The following is a 27,110-nucleotide window of genomic DNA, read 5'->3' as shown; positions in this document are numbered from 1 at the left end:
GGAATTTTTCTAACATACCTTCACACAATTTTCCAAGATATACGTGACTTAAAGTTCACTGTCCTTACAGAAAACTGGAAGCAACCTTCAATAGGGGACCAGTTAATAATTCATGGCACATCCATATGTAAAGGAATAGTATGTGGTCATTTGAGCTACAAAGAGCTGTATGTGCAGATATGGGAAAGGTAGTCAAGTTAAACGGTATCGTTAATTTTTAAAAAATGTATAGCAGTATTAGATTTTATTTGGGACTATTTTAAATGCTATGTATACATGCCAGTGTATGCATTACATTTTAAGAAAAGTGCAAGGTGTGATCAAACAATACGGTAAATGTTTAAATAAAAAAATGTGTTACAGTAAAAGATACATTGCTATTAATTCCCCTCAAAATACTCCCCCCTCACTTCGAACACACTTATCCCATCATTTTTGCCACTTTCTGAAGCAGTTCTGGAAGTCCTCTTTTGTGAGGGTCTTTAGTTGCGCTGTCGTAGCTGCCTCGATATCCTGAATCATTTTGACTTTGGGAAAGAGCCACAAGTCAGGCGGTGCCAGATCCGGTGAATAAGGTGGATGAGGACACACCGTAATGTTTTTATTTGACAGAAATTGCCGTACCAGAAGCGATGTGTGACACAGAGTCTTTCCATTGTGATCACAAAACATGGTGAATGTTGCTGCCAAGTGCCATCCAATGGAAAGGCAGGAATCTTCAATACGGAAAGTGGTGTGTCGAACCTCAGTAACAGTGTGTGACAAGTTTCATCTTGTTTGGTGCAGTCAGTCAGGTGTGAGCTGTGGTTGAGAGAAGGTGTGTTTTAAAGTGTGCTGTAAATCATCCTCCATCTTGACAACGCTCCATGTCACACATCGCTTCTGGTGTATGGCAGTTTCTGTCAAATAAAAACATTACGATGTGTCCTCATCCACCTTATTTACTGGATTTGGCACCGTGCAACTTCTGGCTCTTCCCCAAAGTCAAAATGATTCAGGACCTTGAGGCAGCCACGACAGCGCAACTAAAGACACTCACGAAAGAGGACTTCCAGAACTGCTTCAGAAAGTGGCAAGAACGATGGGATAAGTGTGTTCGGAGCGAGGGGAGTATTCTGAGGGGGCTTAATGGCAATGTGTCTTTTACTGTAATATTTTTTTATTTAAACATTCACCGTATAGTTTAATCACACCTCATACAAGAAAATATTAAGATCTTCAAAAGAAGAGAGTAGAATTCAGAATGAGGAAGAAATGGATTTTACTTTTTATATCTATCTGTTTCTTTTTAATCATAGACAAGTAGTTTTTAAATATTGAATTTATAAACAAGCGTGTGTGTTCAGATAAAGCAACTGGGTTAGAGGAGAACCAATGGAACAATTTATTTTTTATTTTTTTTTAATGTGGTCTTCTGGTCTCTGAACAAGATGACAATAGTGCTTCTCAAACCAGCAGCATCCAGTTCCATTACTATAGTTACCTACTGAGTCCTGGAGGTGCTAAGCACTGAATAGATGCAGTGAGGAGGGACAGGCCAGTGGTAAGGAGCTTGATGTCCAATTAGGGAGAAAAGACCCTTAGACCTGAAAATAACTGGAACACCACCGGTCTGGAATGAAATGCTGAGCTTGGCTTTTAGGCTCTTGGTGCCTCACAATATGAAAGAGAATCTTCTCTCTGGAAACCAGTTTGGTAGGGGTGGAATCCCTAAGCCAAATGAACCATCGTGGATGATGCGTTCTGGCTGGGACAAAGAAGAGGGAGAGCAGTTTGGGGAAAGGATAGGCAGGACCAGAGCAGTGGAGCTGAGACTGAGTGTAGAGGTTCAAGGGCTTCGGTTTGATAGGATGTGGGTTTGTAACCTAAGTTGGCCACTTGTTGAGGAGCCATAGACAAGCACATGCACCCCCGTTCCCTCATTTGTAAAATGTGGAAAATGCATCATAGAGACATTGTAAGGATTAAAAAAGATAATGCACATTCAGCGGTCAGTCTGCATGTAACACACAGCCAAGTTTTTCTGGCTCTGGGTGAGTATGGGTGGGGAGAGAGAGCAAAACCAGAGGAGTAGACATGCGGCGGCAGCCGATGGCAGAGCTCTCACTCACTGACGTGGAAGTCAGGTTGTCTGGATCTGATTCTTCACGCTCCCCCTTGGGAGCTGTGTGACACAAGGCTCCTCTGATTTCGGGGATCCTTGGTTTTCTTGTCTGGGAGATGGGGAACGGTGGAAAAACCGGTGCATTCTAAGTGTTTGGTTAAGTGGTAGTGGTGGTTGTGCAAATGAAAGCCAATCAGACTTGAAGGGGGCCCAGCACAGCCAGCATTTATTCATGCTGTCTAGGCTTCAGGCTGTTTTAAAACCATGTTGTATCAAATCGTATCCAAGAGTGTCTAAGATACATAAGATAAGATCTAAGACACAAGGAGGGAAAGGTTTCTCTGAAAAGCTATGGAGTTCAGACTCAAACCTGAACCTGGCTTGCATCCAACATGACATCCAATATAAACCTCCTTTATTCTGAAATCGGGGGCTGGACTTATTTAGAAAGGTAACCAGAGGGTGATTAAATGATGGCCACTTCTTATTGCTAGAGCGCATATACGTTTTTGTTATGCTAGCAAGACTCAACATGTGGCGAGACAGTTTGAAGAAAAAAATTTCCTAAGCCATGCATTTAATTTAGATTTTGCAAAAACCCCATTTTTAATCTGAGACTCTTCATTAAAAGCATACTCATTGGGAGCTAATGAAAAGTCGCAGAAAATAAGTTTAAATCCACCGTGCAGCTGTTCTCCCACGTGCACTCTCTATACCAGCATTTGGAGACTGTACAGAAAAGGAGAAACGCTAAGAGGCTCGATGCTACAGCTCAGATGCCCTATAAATTATTCAAAACTTATGCACTGCGGCCTAACATACATATATCTGTTATGTACATAATAATGATTCCTTCACAAGTGTTTTTAATAATCATGTGGTATTTAATTAACATGCACTATTTGTCTTGGGAAGTTGGGCTGAGACGAAAGTCAGGAGTAAAGCGGAGGCTGGCTTTCATCAAACCAATGAAGAAGCTGTTTGATTTTAAACACAGCTTTTTCTGGTTTTGCTTTTGTACCTGGTGCAAAACATCAGGCTGCACACTCTCCATCTCCCAGAGTCCAGGATTTTTGGTAGTGTTTTCTTCACAAAAGAAGAAGGGGGGCTGTGGCTTCCTTCAACGTCTCACAGGTAGGGCTCCACATGCCCTTTGTAAGGAGACAAAGCCCAAAGAGAGGCTCTAGTCGCAGAGGTCATTTTGGTCAAGTACATAGGCCCACTTGTTATTGCCGTCTAACTTTGGGAGTATCGTGTGATGGCTTAATCCATCACTGATGCATGGCCAAATACGCGTGTATGTGTGTAAGTGTGTAAACATACGGATGTGCATAGGTGATTATATAAACGTGTATGCGTGTGTTTACGGATAAAAATATTTCTTTAAATAAACAACTGCAATGAGCTAATGTAATGGAAATTCTGCTCATTTAGATATTTTGGTCTTGAAGTTGATTTTTCTGTGACAGCGGAGAGTACGGAGAGTACGTAACATTGAGCCTTCAGTTTCATTACCATGTAAATAAACAGACTCCATCTACATAGCTAGGCTGAATCAGCCAAACAGCGGAATACTCTAATGTGATCCACCAGCAAGGGGAGGAGACAATTATTTTAAGAAGCTGTTTCCAGCCCAGATGGTTTCGTTCTGCACAAAATCATTTGATTATGTGCTTCTCTCAGCTTTGAAATCATGTACCTATCTGTCCCTGTTTAACAAGGAGGAAAACGCTGCACATTTGTAGCAAATTAAGTTAATGGGTTTAAAGCAGAGCCTGCAAAGGAAGGCGGGACTTTCTCTGGAGAGCCAAGTCTAAGCAGACATGTCCAGTCTTGGCTCAGTGGACCGTGAGCTCCAGGCCCTTCGAACATGCTCGAAACCCGGTTTTGATGCAAGAAGTAGCTAAGTTAGGGGATTGCCACAGTGGAGAGGAAAGCAGAAAACATTGTTCTGTTCTTGCATCTCTTACTTTTTTATCATGCGAAAATAAATCTTCAGGCCACATTCTCAGAACTCTAGGCCAGGGATTATATCAAATACCTTCAGGGAAAGCAATTGAGTGAAGTGGGCAGGCATAATAAAATTATTTCTCTAGGATAAAAACAACCATGGAAGCTCAATGACAAATGGCAGTGGACACAGGAACCTTGATGTTAGGAGGCAATAGGGACTTCTGTGTGTGATGCAGAACTTGAAATACAAACTGCCTGCACCTTCCTCAGAGGGCAGCTGCCACTGAGCTTTGCCATGGGAGAGAGGGCCTAAATTGATGGATATTTGGAGTTTTCAAAAGTAGCCAAAAATCCAGATGTTTCTGTCAATTTTGAGATTTGAAAATGTTAGCTCAGATTTTAAAAAAAAAAAAAGAATGTGCAAGCCAAATTAAACACCAGTTTGCAACATCTGCTGTAGTCAAAGAAAAACTCTGCCCTAAATATTAATCCCCTGTGTGAGAACAGTCCGAGAATATCCCCTTCCGTCTTAGATGCTGTTGATTCACATATACACATGGGCATGATGGATGTGTGACTGGAGGACAGATGTCTGTGTGTGTGATACAGGTTTGCGTAGAGAAGCTCCTGAGCATACTGGGAGAAAAGGCAAGAAGACTGGGTGAGCACCCGAAAGTTGTCCCCACATCATCTCCGTATCTGTACGGAAGGTCACAAGTCAAGGTGTTGGGGTTAAGAGCATCGTTGGGGAGCCCCTGACATAGGGTTCGTGGGGTGTGTGCCTCTACGATTCCTCCACAGGTCTTAAAAGGGAAGCATTTTCATTTGAAATGGAGGTTGGACACCTCCATCATTCTTAATATATGATAGAGAGTTAATCAGGCTTAGAAAAATGGCGGCGAACTTTGTTAACTGGTCTGTTTTATTCTGTTATTTCAGGACAAGGAAGCTTTATCCTCAGTTGTGTTTGCTGGTCTTCAGAATTCCTTTCCTCCTTTTTTCCCAGTGTAGGTCTCACCGTGTTTCTTTGCACAGTTTGTTACCCTGCTTATAGGTGTTCCAAAATCCCGTGTCATCAGAGGAAGGAGAGGTCCCTGGGGCCACCTTGGGAGCAGTCGATCCAGAGCATGTCTGCCTTCTCAGCTTAGCGGCGCAGTTGTGGAAGGTCTGGGAATTAGAGATGCTATTAATTCAGGCTCCCGTCCTCCCCCACGCATCCTTCTTGACATCAGGGTACATTCCCATAGAGTGACATCAGCTGGGCTGGAAAGCTGCCCTCAGTCCTCCACAGACCAAGCCGTGGCCCGCATGCCACCCAGGCAGATAAGGTGGAGAGAGAGAGCGAGGGGATGAGACGGTCAGGAGGACCAAGGGGCCCTGAGCACCACTGACGTGGTGGCTGTCCTGGTCACGGTCCTCCCAGAATGTTTGCAAGGAAAACAACACAATGACTTAAAAAGATGAGTGTGGCAAATGCTGAATACAACATGGAATTATATTTTATTTTAATCTATTTTAAAGTAGGCAAGACATCCACATGGTTCAAAATCCAAAAGATACAAAAGGGCATATGATGAAGTTTCCTTCCCACCCCTGTACATAGCTGTCCACGTGGTGACATGATGTGAAATGAAAAAAGAGTATAAAGCTAAAGCTTTCTCCACCTCTCGCTCCCTAAGTATGTATATTGATTTGTATGTTTATTTACATAGATGTGTATGTATATAAACACACACACCAACTTATGAATAGAAGACTGAAATAGGCAAAATATTTACAGTGATTATTTTGAGTGGAAAGATTATAGGTAGTCGCTTCTACCTTCCTGTATTTTCCAAAATGTCTTCCTTCCATGTGTATTGCACTAAGGAAATAAATTTCTTTATTATACATCTAATACCGTCACTGAAGTCACTGGAGCAAAATTGGACATGACCAATCATCAAAAAGAAGAAAATAAATGTCACTCATTTTCTCACAACCCAGAACTCAGAGCTGATGGTACTTAATTTCTTTTTGCATGTTACCTCCCTGGTCTTTTCTTTGCATACCCATGATCAGACTTTACCACTGTTGAATAATTTGCCTTCTAAGTAACAAAATAGTCAACATATCTTTTCTGTTACCTATGTAATGGAAAAAATAACTTTCAGAAAAAGAATGCTGTATCTGCGTGCAAACAGGTATTGCAGGAAATAAGAATGGCGTTAGACCTGGGAGGCAATAGGTAATAAATTTGCAGCCTGATAAACCAGTAAGACAAACTGGAGAGAAAGGAAAGCGGGCAGCTATGCTCCAGTGACCTGCCTTTCAGTGTGCGGTCCCAGGACCAAGGCTGCTTTCCTCGCTCGCTCACAGCTGTGCTTCTGCATGGGCACACGGTTTGGCAGAGCAGAGAGCCTGGCACCAGCCACATGGAGCATACAGGTTTCAAATACTTGATGAGAAAGTATAAAAAAATCCCTCCCTTGCTCCCAGGGATGGTAAAAAGGAGCTCTGAAAATGTAATCACTCCCTTTCATTTTAACTTTCAAGTGCACACAACCTATAATTACTTTATTATAAAAGTTATTTAAAATACGTAAATATCAAGAGTTATAGAGTGGATGTTTCTGGTCATATATTTTTTCTTTCCCTCTATTTTTTAATTGAAAAAAGAAATGCGGACAATTCCCCCTTAACGCTCTCCCCACAACCCCACTCCTCACTGAAGGTGTAGCCACTGCTAATGCCATGTTTCCCCGAAAATAAGACCCAGCCGGGCCATCAGCTCTAATGCATCTTTTGGAGCAAAAATTAATATAAGACCCGGTCTTCTTTTACTATAATATGAGACCTGGTTTTTATCAATAATATAATATAATATAATATAATATAATATAATATAATATAATATAATATAATTAATATAATATAATACCGGGTCTTATATAATATAATCTAAGACTGGGTCTTATGTTAATTTTTGCTCCAAAAGACGCATTACAGCTGATGCGTCTAGCTAGGTCTTATTTTCGGGAAACACGGTACGGGACCGAACTTTTCTGATACACTTGCCTTCATATCCATAATCACACAAAGACACATAACAGGTGCCTGCTTTTTTTTTTTTTTCTTTAATTAAACTTAAACTCTCAGGATTTTTATCCCCTGGGTTCTAAATCTCACTTATTCTAAGCTGTTTTCCAGAGCAGTAATGTTTCCCTCGTACGAATCACCAAATGCTAAATGTGCGCTTCTCAGCAAATGCAATTCATTTGAGAATAACTCCCAATAAATTGCCCGTGATGTTTCTTCATTGCTCGAGACAATGGGCAACGGCAAGGCAGTGAGGTCGGACCAAGCCAGTCATTACTTTTAATGTGGTCTTGGCAGTGTTAATTCTTTCTGTATTTTTAAGTATAATAGCATGGTACGGTGTGTTAAGACTTTTCTTTTCTCTCTCATTCTTCTTTCCTTTCTTGAACATTAAAATATAGGGGGAATGTGAGGAGGGGAACGTGATAGTTTCCTTGTGAGAAAACATACTGCTGACTCCGTTTTTGCAGATTTGGAGGGGTGTGGGGCAGATAATTAGGGTTCTGGCCTTGCTGTTTCTCGCATTCCAGTTGAGTCCTCTTAGCCCCTTGTATTTGTTTAACTCTCACCCCCTCTGAATGTTTCGCTTTCTAACACTCGATACCTCAACCAAGAGCTTACTGAGAACCGACTTCCATGCACGAGTTCATGCTACACGACATGGGACATGAGTTAAAATCTTCTCAGAAGAGACTGACTCTTCAGCCTGTTGTACCCCCAGCATCTTATGGAAGCTTAAGCTTTCGCATGACCCCAATGAATGAAATGTGCTGAAATAAAATACTGTTTAACTCCAGAATAATTGACAATATTAAACCAGAAAGATACCATCTTCTTTCCAAGGTCAAAAACTCGAGACATCGTCTCTGTGTTCATGGGTATCTAAGGCTGTCCTTTCTAACCGGGCGGTGTCGGGGAGACGGCGGTGATGAACCAGGCTCCTCTGAGCAAGCGTTGTGCTTTAGCAAGGGCAGGACAAGCTTCTGCAATCAGACAGACACGTCCAATCTCAGCTCCTCTCCACTCTGTGCCCCTGGGCAAGCTGCCTAGTATTTGAACTGTGGTGTCCTCACATGTAAAATTGGAACAGTGGGGCCTGCCTCATCATTGTTTTGGAAGTTGAAGCGAGCATATAGTAGGTGCTCATCAAATGCTTGTCTCTCTGAGTATGAGTGCAGACTTAAGCCAGCACTCCTAGCTTTATGGGTGCATTCCTGTTGGAGGGCTTTGAAAATCTCTGTCTTTTTAAAGAAGGTTGTGAGATAAAACCCTGAGGAAACCCAGGATTATCTAGAACTTCGGTGCCAGCTCAGGGCACCCTGGACTGCCAAAATAATGGCAGAGAGGAACTGCCCCCCCCCCCCCCAGAGACCAGTGGTATGAGCCCTTTTGTCGTGGGTTCCTCTAATTATGCACACGTCTCACAGAACTATTATCTCCATGGCAATTCACACTCCTGCCATTATCCTGCCCCCAAAGCCCGAATTAGCATTCTGCAGTGATGTCTGGGAGGTTTTTTGTGTGTTTTTTTTTCTATGTTCTGCTCATAGGAAAGAGAAATTGAAACCTATGCCAAAATGCTTAGAAGAATACTAGCAACGTGATTAAGTGCTGGTTAAGTATATGGAAGGTGTTATAATCATTGTTATTATTGTCATTATTATTTCTCAAGTAAAGTTTTCTGGATTAGCCCCAAAGAAGAGGGAAGCTCTGAATTTCAAATTCTATAGCTTGCTCTCTGAGGGGCGCTCTGACTCACTGCCTGAACACACAGAGACTGATTATCGGGAATGGAGAATTAGGCTATTTGGGTGTTTGTTTTTTTTAATCACTGGTCTCGTACCCCAAGCAAACTTAGCAGGAAAGGCCATGAGGAAAATGAAATGCAGTGTTTCTTATCTAGAGTGTGTGGCCCCCACGTTGGTTACTAGTAAGCAAATGCAGATGAGGTAAGAAACGGGAGTCCACTGAGTTGGTCTCCAGGCTCTGAACCTTCCAAAGCTTCTGGAAACAGAGTGAGGGGAGTGCAGCTCTAGAAGTAGGCAGGCCAGAGCCTTGGTTTCAGTGACCCTCTGCTGAGTGGGGGCCTGCGCTTCCTCCTGAGTGAGTGGAAGGGGCTGGTAACATTCACAGGTTGCCCAAGCGCCCTAGGTGATGGGGAGTGCGGCCAAGCCAGCTCCCTGTCATTGTACCTGTTTCGTACATCATGGTACTATGGAAATGCCCATTCGACAAAACAGTCTGCATTTACATAGTAGTTTTAAACCCACAGGACTAGATGAAAGCATGCTGGAAGGAATCCCATGATTGATACTTACGGAGAGTAAGGAGGGTTAGGTGCTAGAGGTGGGGTCAGGGCAGTGACCGAGAGGACGGAGGGGCAGGGACCTCAAGCAGGGTGCTGAGAGGGCAGTGTGCTCCTGCCACGCACACACGGCCACGGGGCCAGGCCTGAATGCCCTCTGACTGCAAGTCACCCATCCCACTCCCCTAGAAGTGCGCTCTTTTCACCTGGGCGGCAGTGGGCAGCTAGAACTAAGAGCAAGGACTCGGGGTCCTGGCCTGACTTTCTGTGATGTGGGATCCGGGGCAAAGCCTCCCCTTTGACCTGGACAATGGGGTCCAGCTCCCTCCTCTGCTGAAATGCTGAGGTGCTGAGAGGTCCATAACTCATCAGGAAATGCCAAAGAACTACAGCCCTGACAGGGAAACCATGGGCTTCCAGGGGCAGCAGGTTCACACCCCCAGGGAGCAGATGCTTTTGATGTTTTTATCTGCCTATCTCCTGCCAGGGTGGAGACTTAGGTGGGCTTATTCCTCACTGCAGAGAGCTGGATGAGGAAGAGGCATGCATGAGAGAGCAGCGGTCTGTGGCCTTTTAAGTGAAAATGTACGTGAAACTGGGAATTAGTTAAAATATCAGCTATGTTTTAACTGGCTTTCCAAATCAGCGTAAGGAAGACCTATTCCTGTTGGTCTGCTTGTTTAGTCGGGAGATTCTCATCAGCATTCGATGCAGAACTGTCCTCTCCCTGCTTCAAACCCTTCGGTGGTTCTCCTTGTCCTGGGATCTAGTCCAAACCTGATCCCATCTGCCATCAGCTCCCGTCTTCCCAACCAGCCTCCACTCAGCCACTGCCCTCCCCTCGCCCCGTTGTAGCCGCACTTACCTCTGTCTGCCTCCCAGCCTGCTGCATGCAGGAGCAGCTGAGTCCTGCCACCCCCTTCCTTCTCCCAGCGTGCCCTCCACCAGTGGTTCCCAAACTCCAGCCTGCATTAGCATCCAGAGGGCCTGTTTAAAACACAGGGGGCTGACATGCAGTAAAATGCAGTGAGATGCAATGAAATGCAATGCCTGGACTTGTTTCGACCTTGACTACAAACCAAGTTTAAGGACTTGTTAAGTTTGTTAGGTGTCATGACGCTAGGTGGTTCAAGTAAAAGTCCTTACTGGTTGGAATTAATACTGAAATAGATATATGTGGGTAAAATGGCATGATGTCTGAGATTTGCTTTCACAGTAGTCCAGAAAGGGAAAAAAAACACACACACAAAACAACCGAAACAAAGCATGTGTATGTGAGGAGGGGGCTAGGGACAGATGAAATGCTCTTAGCAAAAAATTGATCATTGTTCAAGCTGATGTTTATTATACTATTCTCTCTAGTTCTGTGTATATTTTTAAATTTCTACTAAAACATTAAAAACGATTTCCTTGGAGGGGGAAAAAAAAACCCCGCAGATGGCTGTTCCCCACCCCCAGAGTTTCTAATTTAGAACATCTAGGATTGCATCTGATAATTTGCATTTCTAATAGAAATTAGATCCCTGGGTGATACTGAGGCTGCTGGTCAAGACCCCGCACTGTGAGAAGCGCTGCGCCCACCCCACCCATGCCCGTCCTGCCCTTGTCTGACACCTGCTCATCTTTCACGGCTCCACTGGAGTCCCGCTCCCTCTGGCTGCCTAGCATGGATTGAGCGCTCCTTTTATACACGCTCCTATCACACAAGCGTCTTGTCCTTCTTCATAGCGTCCACATGAATGATAAAAACTCATCGGTACAATTGCTTGCTTATGTTTGTCTCCCGCACAATTTTATGAGCTCCATGAACCAAGAGCTAGTTCACCACCTATCCCTGTGCCTCCCACTGTGCCTGGCACATAGTAGGTACTCAGTAAATGTTTGTGGATGGATGGACCTATTTTAACTGCAGGCAGAGCATTCAGAGGGCTGTTCACAAGTTGCAGCGCGTGTCGCAGAGAGAGAGCCAAGGAGGGACGGCACCTGCCCCATCAGCCAGGTCAGCCAGATGCTTCCTGGCAACCAGAAAAATGACGGCTACTGCACCCAGACCTCCCTCCTATCCTGCCCCTTACTATAGAACAGAAACAACACATGGGGGGGGGGGGGGGCAGGGCTCCGCATTCTTGCTCCAGGCCATGTGACCTTGGACAGGTCCTTTCTGTTTTGGGTTTGCCAACTGTCAGCCAAGAAGCTTGGCTCTTGTAGCTCTAAAATTTGTTAAGAATCCTGGGTTCTGAGCAAAGATGCTTCATTCTGAGTAGTGTCCGGTGACTCAGGGTGTTCGTTCCTTTCTCCTCATCTTGGCTAGAGCGTGTCAGCAAAGGGAATCAAACTGGGAGCGTTGACCTGGTCCCTGCTTCACTCCAGAGCCTCTGTGTGGAGCCGTCCTCCCCCAGGACCCAGGCCAGGGTGGCTGTGAAAGGCTGAGCGGCCACAGTACAGCCTTCGCATGCCAGATCCTTAGAGGAATCAGGGTGCACAGGAGTCCACGGGGCACCCACCTCCTGCTGCCTGTCACCCTGCTTTAGGGCAGCGTGCCACCCAGTGGGCTGGCTGAGGTATCAGGACTGGGGTATTTAACCAAGACTCAGAATACACTTGTGTATCTCAGATGAGGGTCCCCAAATCCTTTCTGGTTCTTCTCGTTTTCTTTTTTTGCAATCGCAGATTTCGATAGTAACTCTGAACTTCCGTAGCAATACTCACAGTCTGCTCCTTCTGTCTGACCTACTGGGAGGCTCCCACAACAGGTGTACGATTTCTTTGCACATGTCTAGAAGTTCTTCTCTCTGTTTTCCATCCTTAGGAAAATATAGACTGTAGTTCTATACATAAATAAATTGATGTAGAAATGATGTAGAAAAGCTCGGAGAGAGAAAGAGTATAAGAAGAAAGAAGCAAGGATCTTGACTTCTTGGCCACATGGTTCTGTTAGAGAAAATCGACTTTTAAACCTGGCTTTTACATAAGAGATTAGGAATCCTTCTACCCAGATGCTTTGATGTGATGGTAATAGCTTTCTCAGGAATAATACCTTTTAACCTTCTGCCCTGTTTTGTTTGGGGTTTTGTTTGTCAGGGCAGAGGGTGTCCATTTCCCTGTCTGGGGGGGCACCAGGGAACTCTAGTTGAAGATTATTTAAAAAGCAAGCTCCAAAGGACCCAAAGAAAGTGAAGGCAGGGTGGTGGCAGGTTCAATGGTGTGAGGCTTAGAAAAGTTGATAAGAAGGATTAGAACTAAAGAATAAAAAAGACCCTTGAAAAGCCAATCCATTATGGGGTCCATTACTTTATATACATTCTCCAAAACCACATGAATAAAGGGGAAGGAAAAGAAGGAAGGAAAAAGCTGGCTTCAGTTCAGGACGTCAATTATGTCTTTTTTTAATCCCCTTTTCACAATTTATTTGACATTTTGAACAGTGGCCAAAAAAGCTATTATAACTATAAAACATATTCATTGGTATAAATCTCATTAAGTTGAGCGATTTAATTAAGGTATTGACATGCTTAATTGATACGTGTAAGCCAAGACCATTTTCATATCTCATTTCCATATGCTTTTCTGCTTTCAGAGAAGCAAGGAGCTGGATCTTAAAAAAAAAAAAAAAACACTCCCTCCATAAAAATGCTATAGATTCATCTGTGCCTAATGTCCCAGGGGACCACTTCATGCCACTCTCCTTGATTCTGAGCCAGCTACTCCTCTAAGTGGCACTGGTTGGATAGAAGGTGATGTATACCCAGCTTGAGTGCCTGTCAGGCCCTCTTATGATCAATAGGAGAATATTTATATTAATAAAGCACCGAGTTAATTAAATAAAACGGTCCTCCGGGTAAACTTAAGATACTAGACGGTGGGCATGGATCGATGTATTCTGCCATTTGAACATGAAGTATGTGCCTTGAAATTTTATGGTGCTTTTAAAAACTCGCTTCGTAATGTACAAAAGTTTGAAACCACCACAAGTTCTCTGTGCCAAAACCGCTCGCTCCTCTGGCTTCCGCCGCAGAGGGAGACAGGAAGGATGGAATCCGCCAGAGATGGGAGCTTAGAGGTCCCGCCTGGCCTCCCCTGGTCTGAGCGGCTCCCCTCCCACTGGGGGCTTCTCTTGGCAGACAAGGTGGGGCTGGGGGACCCAAGCCTGAGCTCAGTGCAGGGTCCGGACAGAGAGGATGACACTTCCTTGTCCCCAGAGCAGCCTTTAAGTCAGATGTGAGAAAGACACACCCCCCCCACCCCCACCCCACACACACACCAGTTCTTGGTCCCCTCAGCCTGGGAAAGCCCCAAAGCTAGGATCTTTGGGAGAGGAACTTCTGCTAGGCTTGCAAATTCTTGCTGGCTTCTGCCGGATCCTTTCCCTCTTGCTGTCCTCTGTCTCTCGTTCTCTCGGTCTCTTTCTGTGAATCTCTTCTGTGTGTGTGAACCAGTCTTCACCCTGTTTCTCTTTGTCTCATTTCTGTGACTCTCTTTATCTGTGTGTCTCTGCCTTTCACAGTCGCTTCTGTGAAATCACTGTCTCTGTGTATGTGGGTTTCTCTGTGACTTTCTCTTTTGTTTTCTCTAGTCTTTGTTTCTCGCTCTTGGTCTTTGTCTCTCTGCCTGTCTTTCCCTCTCTCACTCTTTCTTTCTCCACCTTTCCCTCTCTGTCTCTGTCCTCCTGTCTCTCTCATCACATCTTTCTAACTAGCATCCATCCAGCCATCTATCTATCTATCTATCTATCTATCTATCTATCTATCTATCTATCTATCCATCCCTCCCTCTCTATCCCTCTTCGCTTCGGTTCCCCTGCTCATCGACAGCTAACTTTAAAGAAGCACCCTTGTACGCAGACTCAGCCCCTCCACACTGGCACTGAGAGGAGGTCTTTCTGGTCCAATCCCCCTCACTCCTGGAGCAGCCTCCTCCACTGGGTGTGGGGATAGGAAAGAGGACAGAGACCCCCTGCATCTTGCCTTAGCAGCTGGGTCCATCTGCAGAGGGGAAGTTCATTTCCTAAGAGGTGACGTCATGCCTGCTGTCCCCTTTGTCCTCTCCCACAAACCGTGCCTTCTCATTTTCTTAGCTTTGACCCATAGCACCTAACTTTGTGGGTACGCTGTAGTCACCCTATTAATGATGACCATTCATTGCAATGTCAGCCCCCACAGTCTTTACAGTGTAGTGAGGACAGCCAGGGAGTGTTCTTTAGTTGCCAATTCAACTCACCTTCCTCCCTTGACTTATCTCAGCCTTTCCTCTCAGGGATGTTTCCTGCCTGCCTCTGGGCCCCTTGGGAGCTCACCCAGGTCCCCAGCCTCCTTCGGAAGGTGGAGGATGCTGTGACTTGTCCTGAGTCTGTGCCCAGGTGGCTGGGTCAACATTCTGCTCTCCGCCCAGAACCCGTGTTTGGGTTGAGGCCACTTTCCACCTCACCCTGCCCAGGCTGTGACCTCAGAGCCCTCCTCTCAGCTGTCCCACCAGCTGCCTCGGGCTGTCCTCTTCCATCCTCTCCCTCCTTGCAGAAGTCTCCTGCCGACTTCTCTGCTCAGCAGTTGCTGCACAGTCCTCCATTTGCAGCCAGCTTCCTAGGGGGTTACAGAGAGTGGTGTGGCTTTCACCTATGTCCCCACCTTGGCCGCCACACCCTCTTCATCGTAGGGAGAGCCTGGTAGATTCCATGAGGTTGAGTCCCCATGCAGGACCCAGTGAAGCACTGAGGCACAGGAGGCTGAGGGGAACCCAATTATTGCTTTCTTCGGTATTGAACTTGACCTGGAGTTGCTGCTTTACAGTTTTTGAGTTTCTGTGCACTATTCTCTGGGCCAAGGAGTTTAAGGGATTTTCTTGTCTTCTGTTCACAGTGTTTGAATGCAGACTTGAACAGATTCAAGTACTCGTAATAATTAGTATTTTTAAAGTGCTAAAGCCAGGTGACATACAAAGAGCTCTAAATTCATTAGTCATTTCATAGTCATTCCATAAGTATTTTCATTGCACCCATGTTACAGATGAGGAAACTGAGGGGTAGACAGGGTATCTACTCATACAAAGCCACACAGCTAACAAGAGGCCGAGGTGGAGTTCACACCAGCATCTCCCAGGCTCCTGAGTGATGCTTTCAATATGTGGCCTGACTGCCTCCTGGGGTCTTGCCCACATGCAGGACTTCTGGGGTCAGGTATGAAAGGAAAGGAGTCGAGTTACCAGGAAAAGTATAGGAACAGTCTCAGAGAAGCAAGGGAGGTGTTCCAGAAGAACTCTCCCCTTATCCCTTCTCTCTGCCCCCCACCTCCTTCTATGGAGGTCCTTTCCTCTTTCCCTGGGACAGGAGTTTACTGTATTTGGCATAAGACTAGTAGCAGCAGCCTCACATTTGTCACTAATTAATTTCACCTTTACAGATCACCAGGTTCTCCTAGTACTCAGATCCCTTGTCTAGGGCCTTTGAAGCTAAACAGCCAGAAGCAGATCTGGGATTAAATGTTAGTGTTAACTTCAATCTCGGTGTAAATCTATTTTTACGTAAATAAGCAAGAGAACAGCATCTATTCTCCTTTCGTCAGGACCAGGACATCCACAGGTGTGAGATATTAGCAGTAACTGCAATTGCTTTGAATGCAATAAATAGTGCAGGGGGTCATGATGAGAAATGTCAGCTGTAGTATTAACATAGCTTAATGGCTTAAGGTGCTATATACTGCAACACTCGCTTCAAGAAGCTAGCCTTGCAACTCAGGGTGCTGAGCTCTTGCTGAATTGCTTTCCTGCTTCAGTAAAAGATAATTTTGAGCCTTTCTGAAGCCATATTGATTTTATCGGCAGATGGCCCCAGGATAACATCTCACCTTCACCATTGAGGTTTCACTTATTTAATGGGGTTCTGAAAAGTTACAGGAAGGAACTGGCATATACCAGCCACATTTCCTTGAGCTACAGCTCTGCCTTGCAAATTCCAAGCAAGGCATAATCCCTCCCTACCCGCCCTCGCGTGCTGACCTTTCTTCAGTGAAACAGAGTGGACCACAGAAGAGTAACCCCGCTAGTGGAGAAGGGAGCAGTTGTTCAATAGGGTCAGGCACACACGGGGCGTGTTCAAAGAAATGTCTTCATGATCAAGTTGAACATTTAAGGTGACAGGGTGGGAATTAGGAAGTGTCTTCCATTGCTCCAAACTGCGGTCCCTGGGCCCTCTGGACTGCCTCTCTTCCTCCCCCCTCCCCTCCTCGCCTACCCCATTTTGACTTCTGCTAAATCCTCAGGCTCTGTGAGGTTTTCAGATTTTCTCTAGACAGTTTGGCAGCAAGGAAACTGATCGCAGAGCAGATTATCACAAAGATAATCAAAACTTTCTCACTGCCAATCACCCCCTTCTAACAGCTACTGGAACTAAATGCTGAAAGTGTCTCTTTCTGCACCCGGACTTTCAGGATCTATATTATCCTAGTCTCAGTGAGTTTCAGGATTCAGAAACGGGGAGAGGGGGCGTTGTTATTGGCGGTGAAACACTGTCAGGCACACGTGGTCCTTTTCTGGATCGAATTCACTTTCCAAATCTGTTGTATCCTCTCAGGTCAGGTTTCAACTCTATTCTGAGTTCTGCTTAGCCAACCTTCCCAATCTAAGTGTTCATTCCGTGCTTCAGTTTAGCTCACTAATCTTTTCCCAGTTGGAGACCTTATCTGACACTCCTTCCAACCAAAGCCTATTCTAGTGTCACTAGTTCTCGAGCATGACACGCCACCAGGGAGACGGAGAAAGAAGGGTGGAGGAATAGGACAAGAGCCTCTTTCTAATCTAAAGGGACAAAATGAACTGGGGGGAAAAAAAAAAAAGAAAATCCCCATAGCTTGAGATTTATTCTCAATCATCCATGAACCAGGAAATGGCATGAAATCATTTTTGCTTATTTTTTTTAATCCATTCAACACATATTTTTAAAGCTGTGTGTCAGGCCTTGTGCTCAGCAAAAATCTCTGACCACACGAAACTAATAATGTAATAAGGTTGCCAGTGGAAAAGGCCATGTCCCCTTATAAGCTTGACCTTCAGTCAGCACGTAGGTTAGTAAACAAGCATTCTCCCCAGATCCAAACTCACTTTTACCTCTGCCCAGGACCCTAATTCACATTTACCGTTTTGGTACAGTCAGTTCTGACAGTGCCCTGGGACAGCTCCTGAGTTAAAGGACCCTGTTGCTGGATGATCTGCCATTTTGCTTGAGCTTTCCTTTTCAGAACAGGTACGAGAGACAAGAGCAAGAGACTGATTCAATCACAGACTCGCTCCCTCCTTCCTGGTGCCAACAGAAGTGGGCCCAAGCAGCAACTGAAAATACAAACTTAGAATCCACCAGAAAAGCAAGTTAGAAAGCACGCTCTCCATCCATCCCCTTAGTTTTTGCTGATTACGGCACAAGCTGGTCTTCACCTATGGGATATTATGCCTCAGAACCTAGGCTATCAGGCCACCATCTGGGAGGCAAATGAGGGTGCCCAGGGCAGCAATTAATCACGAAGCAGGCCAAGCACACACTGCACTTCAGAACAATTCCATAAACGTCCCCCCTACCCCCACCATCTCCCGCTGGCTCCCAAGGTTTCATCTCCTAATTGCAAAAGCTTTTTGGCATGGAGATGTCTTTGTGGAGAAGAGAGGACTCAATTTGGGCCATCAAGTCACGGGAACAAGGGCGCTTCTCCAATTAATCAGCAAATGCTTGGCTCCAGCTTTCGGCCAGAGAGCATCGATTTACATAAAGCTACTTCTCAGGATGAATTTGCCTCCTTCTACTCCCCCGGCAGTCCCCTTGTCCAGCCAGCATTAGACATGCTACTGGATTTCAGATTGACAGTGTCGGCTACGACAATCAAATTAGGGATGAAAGCCTCAGAGGACTGCCAAGGGAGCGGGATGGCGGGGAGGGAGGGGCTGGGAACAGTGTGTGAGCCTGGGAGGAGGATGGATTGCACAGAAATAGGCTCCCTTTCCCAAACTCCATTGGGCAGACACATAGCTTCCAACAGGGGGAAAAAAAAGGAAAGAAAACACTGGTCTCCATCGTTTTGAACGAGGTGGACCTCCCCACCCCATAACCAAGACTGATAAGTTAAACCAAAACATCTCATTGGCCCTAAAACTTGGCAGGGGACGATCTCAGTTGCAAAATTAGATCCTGATGAGCAGATGATTTCCAGCATCAGATTCCTGCGTGGGCTATAAGGACACCAAAGTCCCAGTTGTACCCCCGAGGGGTACGTGGTGACAGATGCATGGACTTGAGTCAGCTGCCTGTCGCGGGAATCCTGGTGGTGTTTCCTGGACCACTTAGCTAAGCAGGGAAGTCTGGGCCAGAGCAGAAGGCGCAGTCGGGATGACACTAGTGAGAGCGCCCCGAGCAGCCTGGGTGAACTGCCTCGCTGCTGAGCTGTGATAATCCCAGAGGTCCGTGAGCTGTTGAGAAGCCCAGCCTCACTACCATTTGCTGGAGATCATCCCTCAGTTACAGTGCTGCTTCCTGAACACAAAGGGCCTTCGTTGGAGTGGCCTGTGATAATTAAATAAAGAAAGCTTCTGTGTAGACTGGAAGCCTCCGTGAACCCTGCCCGCCCTGGAAGGCTGTTGGTTCAGAAAGATTCAAATTAAATCCTATGGCTTGAAAGTCACTCTCTGCTCATAGGAAGGATGGCTGAATGACTAGAATAGTTCAAGCCATGGCTTGTTTCCCATAATCCAGAGGTTTCTATCTTGAAGGGCTCCCCTTCACATTCCCTGTTACATACCTAAACCCCGAAGGAGTCCCATATTGGGCTCCTTGAGATTGGTTCCAATCTCTCTCTCTCTCTCTCTCTCTCTCTCTCCCCTCGCACCCATAAGTGGGCACAAAGCTGTAGCCCCCAGCTTCTGGCCTTAGCATAGAACTGCACTGTCCAGTACACTAGGCACCAGCCATATGTGGTTACTGAACACTTGAAATGTGGCCGGTCTGAACTGAGATGTACGTGAAATTCAACTGGAACCCACAGACTTGTTAGAAAAAAGGATGTCACAGATCTTACTCATAATTTTTTTCATTGATTATATATTGAAGTGATAGTATTTTGGATATATTGGGTTAAGTAAAATACTTTGTTAGAATTCATTTTAACTGTTTCTTTCTACTGTTTTTAATGCAGCTAGTGAAACGATTTTAACCGTATGGATATGTCGTGTTCCCTGGGACAGTGCTGTCCTAGAGTGAGCAGCTCTCCCCCGAGGAGTATTGACCCCTGCACCCTTCAGCCCCGGGCTGAACGGTTCTGTTGGCCAGCACAAAGGGTTATTCGTTGACCATTTGGGGGAAATTCATTTAGATGGGCCCTGCATTCGCCCAGCTCCCCCCTCATGACGTTTAGTGTGGACATTCAGCCTGCTTTACTCATTTACTTTAACCTGGGTAATCCTAACGTGTTTGAGTCGGTGATCTCTAGAACATCTGCCCATAAAGAGGCAAAACGGGCACCCACATTGGTGACTGAGCACAGAGCACCATGGCTGCCTCCGCAGCCCTGTGTAGCAGCTCTCAGCCCTCAGTGCCTCAGAGGCGACTGGCGCCGCTGTCCTTGGGCAGCAGGCTGCCACGCACGCTCACAGCCCTGGATACGCTGCTGGCCGGCCGTTCAGCCTGCCCACTGCCTGCCCTGCAGTGACCTCCCCCCGTGGTTGGAGCCCTTCTAGAAACCTGCAGGAAGTTACCCGTCTGTGAGGTGCCACCCTAATCCCAGTCAGCCAGAGTCTGCCCTCTGCATTTGGGAGAGGCCAGGGGCAAAGTGCGTGCCCTCCTCCTGCCGTGTCTCTGAGACCCCAAGGAAGGGTGTCACCACCTGTGGACTCTTACCCCTTCTAGGTGAGCCTCCAGACTGGGCCCCTGACTGGCTTCCCAACATACAGACCATTTGTTTTCGTTCTCTACCCCCTCAGCCACCTCCGGTGAGTCTCTCCATCCCTTAGGCGTTTGGCCCAACCCCAACAGGCTCACACTGAGACACAAGGAGGTCGCTGCGTCTTGGATCCAAGATTTTTCCTAAAATCAGACGAGACATCAAGGTAGTGGGATGCTAAATTTGTTCATGCTAATAAAAGGAAGAGCGTGGTTTGCATTGGGACATTGCATCCGAGTACAGAAAGCGCTTGCTTGTCCATTATCTGCAATGCTTATCCTAATTTCACGGACGTTCAAGCGGAGGCTCAGAGAATTGAATGGATGTTCCTGAAGACACATGGCCTGTTCCGTAGCACAGCTGGGGCAGGAACTTGGTACCTAATCCCATGCACTAATCATTCTACTCATGTTCTCAAACTTGTTCAAAATTTAGACTCCAGAAACCGTCTCTGGGGTTTCTGATTCACTGGGTCTGGGGTGGGTCCCAGGAATCTGCATTTAAATGTTTTATTATGGAAAATTTCACACATGCATAAGTAAAGAACAGGTTATAAATGACTGATACCCATCAGTCAGCTCCAGTAAGTATCAACTCACAGCCAATCTTGTTTCCTCTGTACATCTACCTGCTTCCCCCGATTCTATGTTACTCATCACTTCATGCTTAATTATTTCAGTGTGTATCTCTCAAAGATAAAGACATAAATGAAAGAAACAATAATCCACAATACCATATTCACATCTAAATTAAAACAGAAAAACAGGGTCATATATTTTTTCAAAGCCCTATCAGTAAATTCTGGCCAGGTAGGCCATGAGTCCCACAGTGAGAACAGCTGCCCTGTGCCACGCCAACTCTTTATAATGACATCGAACTGTCCTGATTTTTATCAACCTGTCCACTTAGAAAGCCAAAGTACTTGATGGAACGATGACTAAGATTGGCTGGCATCTTTCCCTTTTTGTTTCCCTTAGAAAACTAAAAAGAGTTTGGGGCCTCAAGCAAAACTTGTGAGTTATATTTCTTGGTGGTTAGAAACAATCTGAGGTGTGAGTCGAGCTACAGACTTTCTTCTTGATGAAAAGGGAGAAAACAGTGAACTGCAGCTCTGATGTTTTGAGGTATCTAGGAGTTTATTTTACCTTCCTAAATGTCTAGGTGTCTGTTCCCTTGTATCTGGGGTCTATGAGAATGCAAGATCCAGGAGGACAGAAACTTGGTTCTGTTCATTTGTGTATTTCAACATGTGACATGGTGTAGCACATACTAGGTGCTCAATTCAGTTTTTCAATTGAGCACCTACTATGTGAATGAAATAAATCTCTGAGGTGACATGTAATCTGCCCATGTTAAATGTCTGAGTGGTATGATTAGGACTTTTCGAATGAGCTTGTTAGAGAAGGCAGAACAGAAGGGGCTCTTATTGATATCTTTCACTCAGTAACTTTGAACATCAGGAAAGAAGCAATGTAAACTCCTGCTGCTGTGAAATATTCAAAAACCCAACTAGAGCAGTGGGGATAATTGGTGTGGTTTTTTTGTCCACCATTGATACTTTGATTCGCTGGATCCCCAAGACAGGTGGCGGTTCTTTCAGGAAATGATTCAGTCACTCCCTGTACTCTCTCCTGGACAAAGGATGCCATTGGCCAGAAACCCTGCTGGAGGCACTGGGGCTTCTTAGCTGGGACATATGCTTGGGTCACATTTGGTTTTGACAGTGGCCCAACTGCAAACATACAATCTTGCTTATTAAGATAAATTGCCTGCAAAAGAGATTTGCCTTTTAAGCTAAATCCTCCCTGAAGTCCACATTGTAAAATCCCCAGGGAACAATTTTTCCTGTCCTTCCTGCTGGATACAATAAGCAAAATAACATCTTTCTCCTTGTTTTCTGGAGCAGAGTGCTGTGTCACCGTTACTATACATTAGGAGTCGGGGTGGGGGGGCAGGGTTCAGCTTTTGTTTAGGAGGGTAGTATTGAGAATACAGGACATTGTAGATTTATGGATTGTCCATCAGAAATTCAAAAATCTCTAAATGAGTTTTGATTGATACCTGTTGTCCCAATGGGCTGGTTTCCTCCTACTAGGCAATGACTGAGAAAGTAATTCTAATATATACTCAGGCCAAACAGAATCAGAATGGTAATCCACTGCCCTAATCCCAAATCCAGTCATGCTGTGAGATATAAGTGCTTTCAGATCATTTCCTGGTTTAGTTTGGCTAATCAAGAGTTGATGGATTTTTTTGTTTGTTTTTAATGTTACTGAAAAGGCACCTGACTGGTCTCAGTGAGGGGCCTTGGGGATGTAGAGAAAGAAGGTTCCAGACTAGGTTGTTCAGTTTTCTTTGGTCACTTAGCTTCCACCTGTGGCCTCTTGATCTTCGGTCTTGGATTATGTCATCTTTCATGAGTGTTTTTTTTGTTGTTGTTTTGTTTCGTTTTTTTTTTAACCTTCTGATCACTTCCTGATTCAGAACTGTCCTTGAAGCCTTCTTATGAATACTTGGGGTTGAATCCCGTGGGTTGCTGACACTGGCCCCCATCCCCTGCTTCTTTGGACTATGCTGCTGAAGGTCATGGCTGGGAACGTCCTCAGCAATCTGTCCTTGGGTTCCTGGACTCTCCTCGTCCAGCCATGTGGAGAGCGGGCAGAGCCAGGGAGTTTGCATTTCTGTTCTCTCCAGCCAAGGACTGTCGGATGCAGGGCTGCAAACACCCAGACCCGCTGGTGAGAGACAGAGCTCCCAGATTCCTGGGCCAAGGCCAGGACGTGACCTAATTGTCCTTCCTTCCCCTTCTCCATCCTGCTTCCTCCATCCCTTACTGCCTCTTCCAAGAGCACTTTGTGAACCCATCACTCGACTAAGTGTTGGCTTCTGAGAGAGCCCAACCTAAGACAGACCCTGAACAACCTCTCCTGTTTCATCCAAAAGGATCCAGAATCAAGTATGGCTATTCCTCTCTAGATGATAGATGAGGGACTCTTTAATCCCTCCCTCAGATCTTATCCAAAGAATATTAGCAACATTCGTGAGTTTTGTTCTTTGCAAAGTTGTAGGTATATGTCCTGAGGGTGATGATAAAGGATGTTTTCAGCAATGTGAATCCAGGGCTAAATGGGGGGAAAGTCCAAAAAGTAAATGCCGCCCATTCATTGAATGTCTACAGGGTTCCAGGTGCTGTGCAAAGTACACACATATATCAACTCATTTCACCCTCACAATTAACCTCTGAGGTCCGTAAAATTAATAGTCCTACTACAAAGATGGGAAAACTGAGGCATAGAGCATTTCAATACTTTGCATGATCATACAGCTAATAAGGAGCTTCACCCACTTCAGAAACAAGAATTCCCCAAAGATGGGGGAGCTTCCAAGCGCTTTTTTGTACCTTTAGAATAATTCGAGATTGATATCTAGGAGCAAATCCCCTCTCTGCCCCCCAAACTGTCATTTAACACAGACAGGACTTCCTGGTAATATGAATGTGACCAAGATGAGCGCATTGTCTGCAGTGGAGCAAAGAGGAGACTGTTTTCCTGCTCCTTGCCTGGTAAACATGGGGTGGGCAGGGATGGGGGTGAAGGTGGGGACTGTCTTTCACTGGTGCTCTGAGAACAAAGCATGCCTGACATTGCAGGGAGAGCCCCGGGAAGCATTTCAAAAGCTCCACTGAAACTAGACAACCTTTCAATCCATTTATCAAAGTGTCTGCAGTTCCCATTTCAAGGTAGATGAAGCAATAATAAATTTGCGAAGAAAGTTAATCTGTGTCCAAAGCATTTTAGTAAATTAAAAAGGGGGGTGTGGCTGGAAGGGAGATGTATTGGTTCTTGCCAACTCCTATATGACTTACTGTCTCCTTAATAAGTCCTCTTTGGTCTTGTGTTTTTGGATGGAATAATCAGTCAGTTAATCATTTTCCGGAAGCAGGAAAATGCACTTTAGCTAATGCAGTTCCCCTTTCTTTGAGAGCCCTAATTATTTAAAAAGGTGCCCAAATTCGTAACCCTCTTTCCCAAACAAGAAAGCCTTTCCTACCAGTCATTCTCCTTTGTTTCCCCAGAAAACCCCAGCATACCTCTCACCCGACTCTAACCTCATACCTTTCATCTAATGTTTTAAAAAAAAGCAAGTCCCCTTTCCTCGTCACTTCCCAACATTTTCCCTCAGGAAGGATGAGGCACTCAAGCCCCAACAAGCAATTGGCCTGAACTAGGCTCCAGGGCACTACAGATAGATTTTGTTATTTTTATGTTAAGTGTCAGCTGCAAAACGGTGGCTCTTGTCTTTCTCAAGGACAGTACTTAACAATAGCCCCGTGCTCCAGCATCACGCTGAGATACACTCACTGTTGGGAGCCCTCACCAAGGCCCTCGAGTTAATTGCGAAGGGACAGTTACAGAAAATGAAGCACCAGCCCCGAACCCTCCTCCTCGTCCCATCAGTAACACCATTAAAGCTGTCAGTCTGTCAGCCTACTACAGGTATTTATGAAATCAATATACAATCCCACAGATGGATGGCAGCGGTATTGTTAGCCGGAGCAGAGACCCTCAATGGAAAATAAAATTAATAAAATTTATAAGCGGATTGTCATGGAGAACAGATAAATTCCCTACAATCTATTGGTTTGCTCAGTTGTGGCAGGAGGGAAGTCACAGCAGGGAGGTGGAAAGAAAGCTGTGCTTTAAACTGGGCTCCCTAAACTTAGAGCAGGACTGGGGATATTTACCACAAGAAAATAGTGAACAGAAACCCCAAGGGCTGCCCCGCCCAAGTGCAGGATTTTGCCTGTGTGCGCCCTTTTGTGGGAGACCTCCCGGCAACTCGACCAGCATTTTCTGCTTAAATATTGCTCTCCTCTCCCCGTCCCACCGTATTGCAAACCAGGACCTTTGTGCGGTCACTGTTCCTTCAGTTTGGTTGGGGCAACTTAAACTCGAAGGGTTAATGCATTCCTGGGTGTGTGCCCCTTCTCTGGCTTCCAGGCATAGTTAGAGCTGACAGTTCTGAACCTCTCTCCTGTTTGCTCCCCCTGCCTCTGATTTTAATCATCAGCCATTTGCCAAGAAGTACGGTCTGAGCTGTTTGCCGGGGCGGCCAAATTTAGCAGCCAAGCCTGGGAGGGTGATGGGCAGAGACCAACCTTCGCTTGGCAGAAAAGTCTGGGCCCAAGGTGGCTACCGGAGCCTTGGGTACAGCCCAGATGCCTGGTGGAAATTGCATTACTCAGATGACAGGACATGGGCCCCCTTCTCCTGGAGGCTGATGGAGAGCAGAGAAGTGGCCTTGGTGACACTGCCTGACCTCTGCTGTCATCGTGGGCTTTGTTCAGCGCCGGACTCCAGGCTGGAGCCTTGCTCATTGAATCAGGTCCAGCCAGGGGGAGCCTGCAACGGGGCTCATCATGCATCTAAATGTACTTACATCAGCTGCAGACGGAGGAAACTGGGCTTGAGATGGGGAGCACCCTGTTATTCAGCCCCAGAAGCCACTAGTATTCATTCTGCACCCCAACTCTAAGCCTTGTTCACAGTGTCCCCAGGCAACCCCCAAGGGTCTGAGTTTCAGCCGCTCAGAGTGTGGCGGCTCATCTTCTCAGGTGAGAGCAGGAAAATGGGCACCTCTCTGCTGCTTTCTCATTTTCCTCCTGCCCCCCTTGCAAAATGTTCGTTTAGACAGCCCGGGTTTTGGTGGAGGATGGTGGTCTGACCTCTCTTTCCAAATATATTTGGAGTAATCCATAGCATTTGATTAGGTGTCCGTGGAAATCAGCGTGGGAGTGACCATTGGTACACTCGGACTCCAGGAAAACTCGGCAGTGAAAGATGTGTTTACCCTGTGACCCCGCACGTTCTCCTCACAGGACTTTGTACCATGGAAGTAGCTGAACAGGTGTCCCCAAATTGTGTGGGCAGGAAAATCCATCCTAGTGTTTCCTTAAATAGAAAAGTGATTAATGAATACCCAACGTTGTGGGATCCCTTAGCCATCCATACAGCTGGATGGTCCGCAGGCATTAAAACCGTTGGCATAGATGCACTGGTAATGACATGAGCAGATGTTCTCAGTACAATGAGTGAAAACAGAGGTTGTAGCAGACTATATACTATGAGAGCATATTGGTGAAATGTATGTATGTCCCTCCTAATTAGTAACAGGGGTTATGTCTGGGTAGGTAATTTTTTTACCATAATATCTGAAGGTTTTTGTGTTGTTTTCAAAATAATATATATATATATACAAATATATACTATATATTATATATATATAATATACATGTATGACCAAAGATATATACATATGTGTGTATATACATGTATATGATTGCTATATATGATTGATTACTCTCTGAGATCCCAAACAGCTGGAGATAGGAATGAAAACAAGTGCATGTGTTTGGTCTAGCAAAATAAAGAAATAAAGAAATAAAAGTGGAAAACAAAATAAAGAAGGCCGCGTGGTCTTCGGGAAGGAGTTTGCCACTTTGGGTGTTCTTAAAGAAGCCCCTGACACAGGACTTGGGTTTGAGCTGCTTTGAGACCTGAGGCTTTGTTACTGACCCTCCTCCTCACTCAGCGACATGTTAGCGCTGCCAGCGGGGATCCCCGTTTTGGATGGTTTTGTGGAAATGCAATTTGAATTCATCATGCTTGTCACTAAGACGATCCAGGAGGCCCCCTTGGGGGGTGTCTCTGGGGCTCTAGAATAAGCAGAGATGGTCATTCCCCCTCAGAAAATCAGGATGGCC

The 27,110-nt window shown here is 45.6% G+C and overlaps 1 protein-coding gene across 1 annotated transcript in view; it reads left to right on the top strand.

Annotated features, from left to right (window-relative positions):
- SLIT3 (slit guidance ligand 3) overlaps positions 1-27,110 on the top strand; it is a 551,973-nt gene that overhangs the window by 337,774 nt on the left and 187,089 nt on the right. The gene's annotated exons all lie outside the window — the stretch shown is intronic.

This window comes from Rhinolophus sinicus, linkage group LG10 (assembly GCF_036562045.2).
Source record: "Rhinolophus sinicus isolate RSC01 linkage group LG10, ASM3656204v1, whole genome shotgun sequence".
In the NCBI taxonomy this organism is placed as follows: Eukaryota; Metazoa; Chordata; class Mammalia; order Chiroptera; family Rhinolophidae; genus Rhinolophus; species Rhinolophus sinicus.
Note: the sequence above shows the minus strand (reverse complement) of the source record. Positions and strands in the feature narration are given on the sequence as shown.